Consider the following 8,239-nt stretch of genomic DNA (forward strand, 5'->3'; position numbering starts at 1 on the left):
TGAAGGGTGGAGGTAACTGTAGCCTGCACGTCCCCCATCTCTGTGCTCAAATTCACACGGAATATATGACATTTCATGCTACTGGTATTGTGCTGATGCCAGGCTGCTTCAGAATAATGAACTCTTTGACTTCCTCTATTGCGGGTGGAAAACATGAGTGATGGGTGAGGTCAGATGAGTGAGATTTGAGGATGTTATGGCTCAGAGTAGATGTCAGAGCGTTACGAATGTCAAACTTTAAGTTGTTTCCTTTTTACTTTTCCCCTAATTTTTCGTCTTTGAGATCAGTGATATTGAGTCTTTTTCTCTGCCGGTGGAGATACATTTCAGAAAATTACATTTCATGAAAATGCTGTATATGTAACGCTGCTGTAGATGTGAGACCTGCTTCAGTCCATAAAATATCTAGTATTTCAAAGGTCTTTCTATTTTGGATAGTAAAATCCTTCCAGTATAGTTCACCTTTGGCATTTTTCCGTTTCGCATCCTCTTAGCTAAGACCTTGCTGGTGCCTCTGATGGCTGAGGTTGATGCAAAGATCTGTCTGTTTGTCTGACCAGTTGTTTTCATTGGGAACAGTAATAGTGGTCTCCTTGATCCTTGGGAGTTTTTGAGAGCATCCTATCTTGTTACAGTAGATAGGTCCTTTAGAAAGTGAGATCCTGATAGGTTAAACTCACTAATTAATGTTCGTACTAAAGACCCCATGAAATATTTGACAAACTAAATTTTCCTTTCTATGCACTTTTAAAGGGGTCATATGATGCTATTTTAAATATCATTATTTTGTGTATTTGGTGTAACAGAATATGTTGACATGCTTTAATGTTCAAAAAACACATTATTTTTCAAATACTGTACATTATTGTAGGTCCTCTATGCCCCGCCTCTCTCAAACGCTTCGTTTTCTACAAAGCCCCCTCCTTTGACAAGCGCAGTCTGCTCTGATTGGCCAGCTGACCCAGTGCATTGTGATTGGCCGAACTTCACAAGCACGCGTCGGAAATGTAACGCCCCTTACCATAATCGCTTAAGCTTTCAAAGTAAATATCAAGACCGTTAATAATGTCGTTAGTTTTACCATCAGTTCAAGCCCGAAAGGGCAACAGAGTCGTAACTTTTATAAAGAATATCTCTTTGGATTTGAGACTTTAGTCTTTGCAACTTTACAAATCTTCTTTATGCACCAAGAGCTTGTAACACTCCAAAGAGAAAGGAAAACGTGAAATCGCATCATATGACCCCTTTAAGCCTTTAGTCATTTTTTTGAGTAAAAACCCCTAAATATCCATAAAACAAGATAAATTCACCTTTTGTTCAAAACTGGCTAATCAAAACAAACAAAAATGTCTCTCTTTTTTTTTTTGTCTTGTTTAATGGATGTTTAAATAGTTTTACTGGAAAGATTTAGATGTATTTATTTGTATATTTATTTATAACATAAATATTTATTTATGTATTTATTATTATTATTCCTTTCGGTTTCCTAGAAAGTATCTACTGAACATATGGTAAATCTCATCCATTCCGATTGTTAATGTTGAGAGAAATCTGGTTTGTTAATAATTGCCTCCTGTGTCCCTGCCGTTCACTGTCCTCATAAACACTCATCCTTCACTGTCCAGTCACCTCAAAGAAAGCAGATGGTGAGACAATCCACTGTTTTCATGAACCAGCCCTCTCTCCCAAATTTCCGTCCTCCGTTCTGGCTGAAAGAGAAGCTCTGTTCTCTACCGGACAACATGGTGCAGATACAACAGGAAAAGGACAGTCTTGTTAGCAGCTACTCGAGCAGAGATGCATGGCATTTCAGACGCACAGACTGAGGGGGTGGATGGGTGGATGAAAGGGTGAAGAGACTGGAAAAATGTCACCCCTGCAAATAGAGGCAGGCTCAAATGTTTTGTCCCCTTAATGGGCCACAGATATGGACATCCCAGTCCTTTTGTTTTTGTGGATTTGATTTTGACCATAACTGAAGAATGTGAAAGGAGGGCTGGCCGAAGTGGAGCATGTTTCACACAGAACTGAATCTTTCCAGACAATTGAGGTCTGTTTTCAGGCTAAGAGAATCTTATTCTGCCTGGAATCTTATTCATAGTTCACAGAAACGTTCTGGCCTGTGGTGACGGATGCGTGTTGTACAACTATTGGCTGCATTTTCCTCTGTAGCATTTAGTTTAGGTTTTAAAGCATTTAAGATGAACTGAAATAAAATGATCTGATAACTGTATATCATGTAGTAATGTCCAAATGTCCAAAGAACAACAAATGTTTGTATTTTGAAATCATATTTCAGTACAAAGTATATGATTTTTTATTACTTTTATTTATTTATTACTATTATTTTTTATTGTTTTATAGAAAGCCATCTTACTAAGTGTCACAAATTTCCTTAAATTCCTGAAAATAGTTTTACTTTGTTTTCCTGTAGCCCATTTCCGCCACAGAATTATATATATAATTTAGCAAAATTATCTCACATTTTGGATTTTTTTTCTTGCAATTCTAAGAGTTCTTTTCTTAGAATTGGCAACAACAAAAAAATTGCATTTCCCATCGTTTATATATAAATTAGTGCTGTCAAATGATTACTCTCATCCAAAATAAAAGTTTACATATTATGTGTATATATAAATACACACACATGCATGTATACATTTCAGAAAAATATGTTATGTTTGTATATTAAATATATTTATATATAAAGTAAATTATATGAATATAAATATATACATGTAAATACATTTAAGTATTTTCAAAATATATACTGTATGTATTTATATATACATAATAAATATGCACAGTACACACATATATGTTAACAAAAACTTTTATTTTGGATGCGATTAATCGTTTGACAGCACTAATATAAATGGTAGTGAATTTTTATCTCACAGTTTCACATTTCACATAGTTTATATCTCAATCTTTCCCCTCAGAATTCTGAGTTTATATCTCAGAATAAAAATACTTTTTATCCCACAATTCTGACGCTTTCTCTCACAGTTGCAGGTTTGTATCTTGCAATTCTGACTTTAAGGAAGAAACTGGGAAAAGAAGAGGAAGAAATTAAGAAAAAAAAGTATGAATTGCGAGAAAAAAGTCAGAATTGTAAGATTAAAAGCTGCAATTGCCTTTTTTTTTATCACATTAACATCCATACATTCAGACATGAAAACATTTACAATGAGCTGAATAAAATGAACTGGATAAAGTATATTTTGTATTCATATTGCCATAAAAATATATTCAGAATTGAATATATATATTCATACAAATATATAATCAGAATTGTAAGATTAAAAGTTGCAATTGCCTTTTTTTTTCACATTAACATCCATACATTCAGACATTAAAACATTTACAATGAGCTGAATAAAATTAACTGGATAAAGTATATTTTGTATTCATATTGCCATACAAATATATTTATTTATTTATTTATTTAAAGTCAATTTACTCAGTATCACAAATTTGCTTACATCTCATTGAGAATATTTCTCTGTTTTAAATTTGAAATGTACCTGATCAATATATTTTATACATGCTCAGTCAATGACTTTTTAGTTTGAAAACTGATCTACATTCAGTGTATACTATTTCAAATGAATCATAAAGCTTAGCAAGATCCACATTCCAAGCCACAGCCACAATTCTGGATCACACCTAATTAACACGTTTGATTGACAGATGCACTGGGCACATATACGTGGTGTCTATAGGGGCCTAATTTGAGACCATGCTCGTAAATTCATCTGAAATGTTAAACATGTGACCTTCTGAAACATAAATCTTAACTGATCCTGCTTCTGTTCACTCGTTGGTGGGTGTTTAACTATGTACATGTATGTGTCTGCTTCTAGAAGTAACTTTTTGCCCATTTGTGTCTATTGAGGTAAAACGGAGTTTTCTTCTCAGACTCATTTGTACTGTAATTTGACATGAACTGGCAGTCTGTGTGTGTTGGGGTTTGATCTGGGCAGCCGTCCAGGCCGGCGTGCGAATGGATGGATGAGCGAGCTGTAGCACCAGACCATGATTCATTGTGCCTGCTGCTGCTGAAGTCAGCCACTGACCAGGGTTTGGCAGCACTCACCTCTGATGTTTCACTATTGGCTATATTACAGCAGTTTTGCTCAGTCACATGGGTTTGGAGAAACAATATGCCAATATTTTCCACACAGGTCAGTGCTTCTCAACTGGTTTTGCTTCATGACTCCGATTGCACAAGACCTGAATCTTTTAGGCAACATCTATTATACTACTATTATCTCGCTAAGTATAGCAGTAGATTCTGTTATAAATAACCAAGTATAAATAACAACAAGCAGCGTCTTGTTTACACAAAGTGAAAATAATGATGGATGCTATTTATACAAAGGGTAAATTAAAGTAAATGTAAAATATCTGAATAGAGGTGCGTTGAGTTAGTAAATATTTGCACTCACTGCTTTTTTTTATTGTGCAAATGTAACGTCTCGGTTACGTATGGTAACCCTCGTTCCCTGAAGGAGGGAATGGAGACGTCACGTCGGATGACCGACGAAATTGGGATCTCGCTTAGAGGGACCAATCTAATTCGAGTGTAAACTAAACGAGCCAATGCACATTGGCATGCGATTATTGCATCCAGCTGCTGCTGATCAACAGGTTCCACTTCAAGCGTAGGCGTGTCTCGTAGACGGTGCTCTCGTTGAAGTGATGGTGTCGACTACCTCTTGAAGTAGGTCACTCAGAACCTCCGCGTCCCGTCCAGTGACCAGACATGAAGTTTCCAGAGGTCTGGACGCGGGTGCCAAAGGGTGCCCCGTCTCTGAGTCAGTAGATCCTTCCTCAGAGGAATCGGCCAAGGAGGGGCTGTCGCGAGGAGCATTAGTTCCGGGAACCAGGTCCGGGTAGGCCAATAGGGTGCCACCAACAGGACCTGCTCCTCGTCCTCCCTGAACTTGCACAGCATCTGTGCCAGAAGGCTCACTGGGGGAAACACATACTTGCGAAGGCCCCGCGGCCAGATGTGTGCCAGTGCCTCCGTGCTGAGTGTTCCCTCGGCCAGGGAGAAGAACAACCAGCAGTGAGAGGTTTCTGGAGAGGCAAACAGGTCTACCTGAGCGGCTCCGAAACATTATTGTACAATAAATTGTTACATTTATGAAAACCTGTCATTTTGAGTGCTGAGGCGCACAGGGGAGATGATCATCTGCAACACAAACAGGGGGTAGCTTTTCTCAGTAGAGTAGTCAGGAGCAGAACGATGTGATCGCTCGGCTCCTCAGCGAAAAGCTGAATATGCGCTGCATCTGCTGCCTACTTATACTCACGCTGTGATCAGCAGCAGCTGGATGCAATAAACTCATGCCAATGTGCATTGGCTCGTTTAGTTTACACTCGAAGTAGATTGGTCCCTCTAAGCGAGATCCCAATTTCGTCGGTCATCCGACGTGACGTTGAGAGTGACCGACTGAAAGGGAACAAAATATGAAAACATAAACATATAAAACATTATTAATATTAACTGCAAAGCAACATATTATATATATATATATATATAATGCCGCCAAGTCTCTTATGTTTACCAAGCCTACATTTATTTGACCATACAGCAAAATCAGTTATATTGGGAAATAATATCACAATTTAAAATAACTGTTTTCTATATTAAAATATTTTTTAAATGTGATTTATTCATGTGATGGCAAAGCTGAATTGTCTACAGTTTTTTTCAGTCTTCAGGGTCAAATAAAGAAACATTTCTTATTATCAGTGTTAAAACTATTTGTGGAAACGTTTATTTATTTATTCAGAATTCATTGATGAATATAAAGTACAAAAGAACAGCATTTCTTTAAAATTTTACATTAAATCATTTTGTAAAAGTGTAAAAGTCTTTCATTGCCCCTCCCTAAATCTTTTCATTATTACTGTGGCAGATGAATTAGTCAAAATTTAATGAACACAACCATATGGAAAGCAATTTTTCCTACTTTCTAAAAGTTTATAAGTTAAAGTTTATTATGCATTTTTTATGTTTTTCTATATAGTAAGTTCAATTGCACATGGAAATCAATACTAAATGGATTACAAAGTCTTCAGGCAGCATTGGCTTTATTGAAGTGACCAATTAGAGACATTAAAAGTCACTTAAAAAGTGCTGCAAGTGATGTGTCATTTAAACTCAGTTTAGATTGTATGGTTCCCAGATGTGAGTCTACTTTCCAATGATTCATATGCAGACATTTTGGTGCTTTCCATGAGTTATGATAAAGGTATTACAAAGCTCAGTCCCAAAAAAATGTGTCCAGAATTACTCACATTTACACGCCACATAGTTTTCTCATGTACTCAGAGCATGTCCATTTGGGAGAGCGGTCCACACCCCTTCCAGGGTCACACTAACCCACCAGTCCAGCGAAAGAGAGGAAACGCCAGTGATGGGCCGCTCGCACTTACATACCTCCATGAGTAACTAACATCCTACATAATCAAATCCCACCTAATGCTGATTTCCAGGAACTAAGTAATAAATCCTTCCTGAAAGTGAAGATTTTATTGTTTAAATGCAGCCATTACTCCAGTCTTCAGTGTCACATGATCCTTCAGAAGTCGTTCTAGTACTGATTTTGTGCTCAAGAAATGTTTCTTTTTATTATCAGTTGAAAACAATCGCACTGCTTACTATTTTTATGGAGACAATGATGGATTGTTTGATGAATAGGAAGTTCAAAAGAACAGCTTTTTTATGATTAACATAAAACATAATGAAACCCACCTAATGCTAATTTTCAGGAATATATTCTTTCTGAAAGTAAAGAAAGGTGGTGATTTATTTATTTATTTTGGTGCATTGCATGGTGCATTTGTACTTATTTTTATCGCTGACTTGCAATCTCTATTTCAATATTTGCTGACAAATTGCACTAAGCAATGCCTTTTCTTGTAGTGTGATTCATCTGTGATTATGATTATGTCAGTAAAAACATAGTTGTCATATGTAACAGTACCGGTTTGGTTTGAGAGAGACATCTTATTACACCTCATATTAGTATTTTTGGATTTATGTGTTTAATATGACTGTATAAATCACATGATCTCAGTTTAACTGCTCCTTCTCCTCTCTGTGTGTTTATGTGTGTGTGTGTGTGTGTGTATGTGTATAACATTTTACTGGATGACTCACTCCTTCCATAGCTGGCTGAACTCCAAAGATTAAAACACAGAGTTGCCCTTCCCGTCTGCCACAAACCGCTGTAGTAACACTCACTGACCAGAGAGGGCAGAGTTTCTACAAAAAAAAAAAAATCAGACAGCATTGATTTCCTGACAATTAAAAATTGCTTTGATGCGACTCGCTGGCAAAACAAGAATACTGTTCCTCATTTTAATGCAGTTTAAGGCGGCTGATGGAAACAGTACCGCAGGATGGACCCACCCTAATGCAACTCCAAAATCTAATCTATTCAGCATTTTATCCACAGCAGTGTGCTAAATCTGTTTTTAGGAGGGACACCCATGCATGACACTGTGGAGGGATTTAGGCACACAATTAAAGGGTGTTTAAAGGCATGCATCATATGACAACAGACATTTCTCATAGCTGGAGGAGCAGGTTTCTGGGTACACGAAGTTCTGACATACCAGGTGAAGCATGACAGGAAATACTGTACAAATGATAATAAACATGTTCATCATTGTTGGTATGAGTCAAAAGGTCAGGAAGGAACCACAAAGAGGGACCAAGAGCAAGATGGTGCATATCAATACTTGACCTGATAAGATCAATATTATGGCTTTTTAAATCACATGTGTTTGTTTATAGATACTCCTTAAAGTTCCTTTTAGGATTTCTTAAGAAAAAATGTTCTAAATGGTACTAGATTAGGGTTCTTTGTATTGTAACAACAGCAGAATCCTTTTGTGGCACTTAATAGAACCCTTTTTAAAAGGTTCCATAAAGAACCATGCTTTGGAAGTGCTGTATAAGACTTTAATAGTGTTAGAAAGAACTTGTATTGGTTTATTTTCCATTGTTTATTTTTCTAAATTATATTTTAATTATTTTTGTTTATTATTTTTAGTGATTATTTTATTTTCAAAAATAATTATATTATTTATTAATATTGTTTTACCCCTCTGCCTAGTCTAATAATATCTTGTAGCCTCTTATTTGGGTTTTGCATGAAAAAAAAATGGCAAAAAAAATAAATAATTAGGTGAGAATGAGAATGTCTATACCACTAAA

This window comes from Sinocyclocheilus rhinocerous, unplaced genomic scaffold (assembly GCF_001515625.1).
Source record: "Sinocyclocheilus rhinocerous isolate Xijiao unplaced genomic scaffold, SAMN03320098_v1.1 scaffold140, whole genome shotgun sequence".
Lineage (NCBI taxonomy): Eukaryota > Metazoa > Chordata > Actinopteri > Cypriniformes > Cyprinidae > Sinocyclocheilus > Sinocyclocheilus rhinocerous.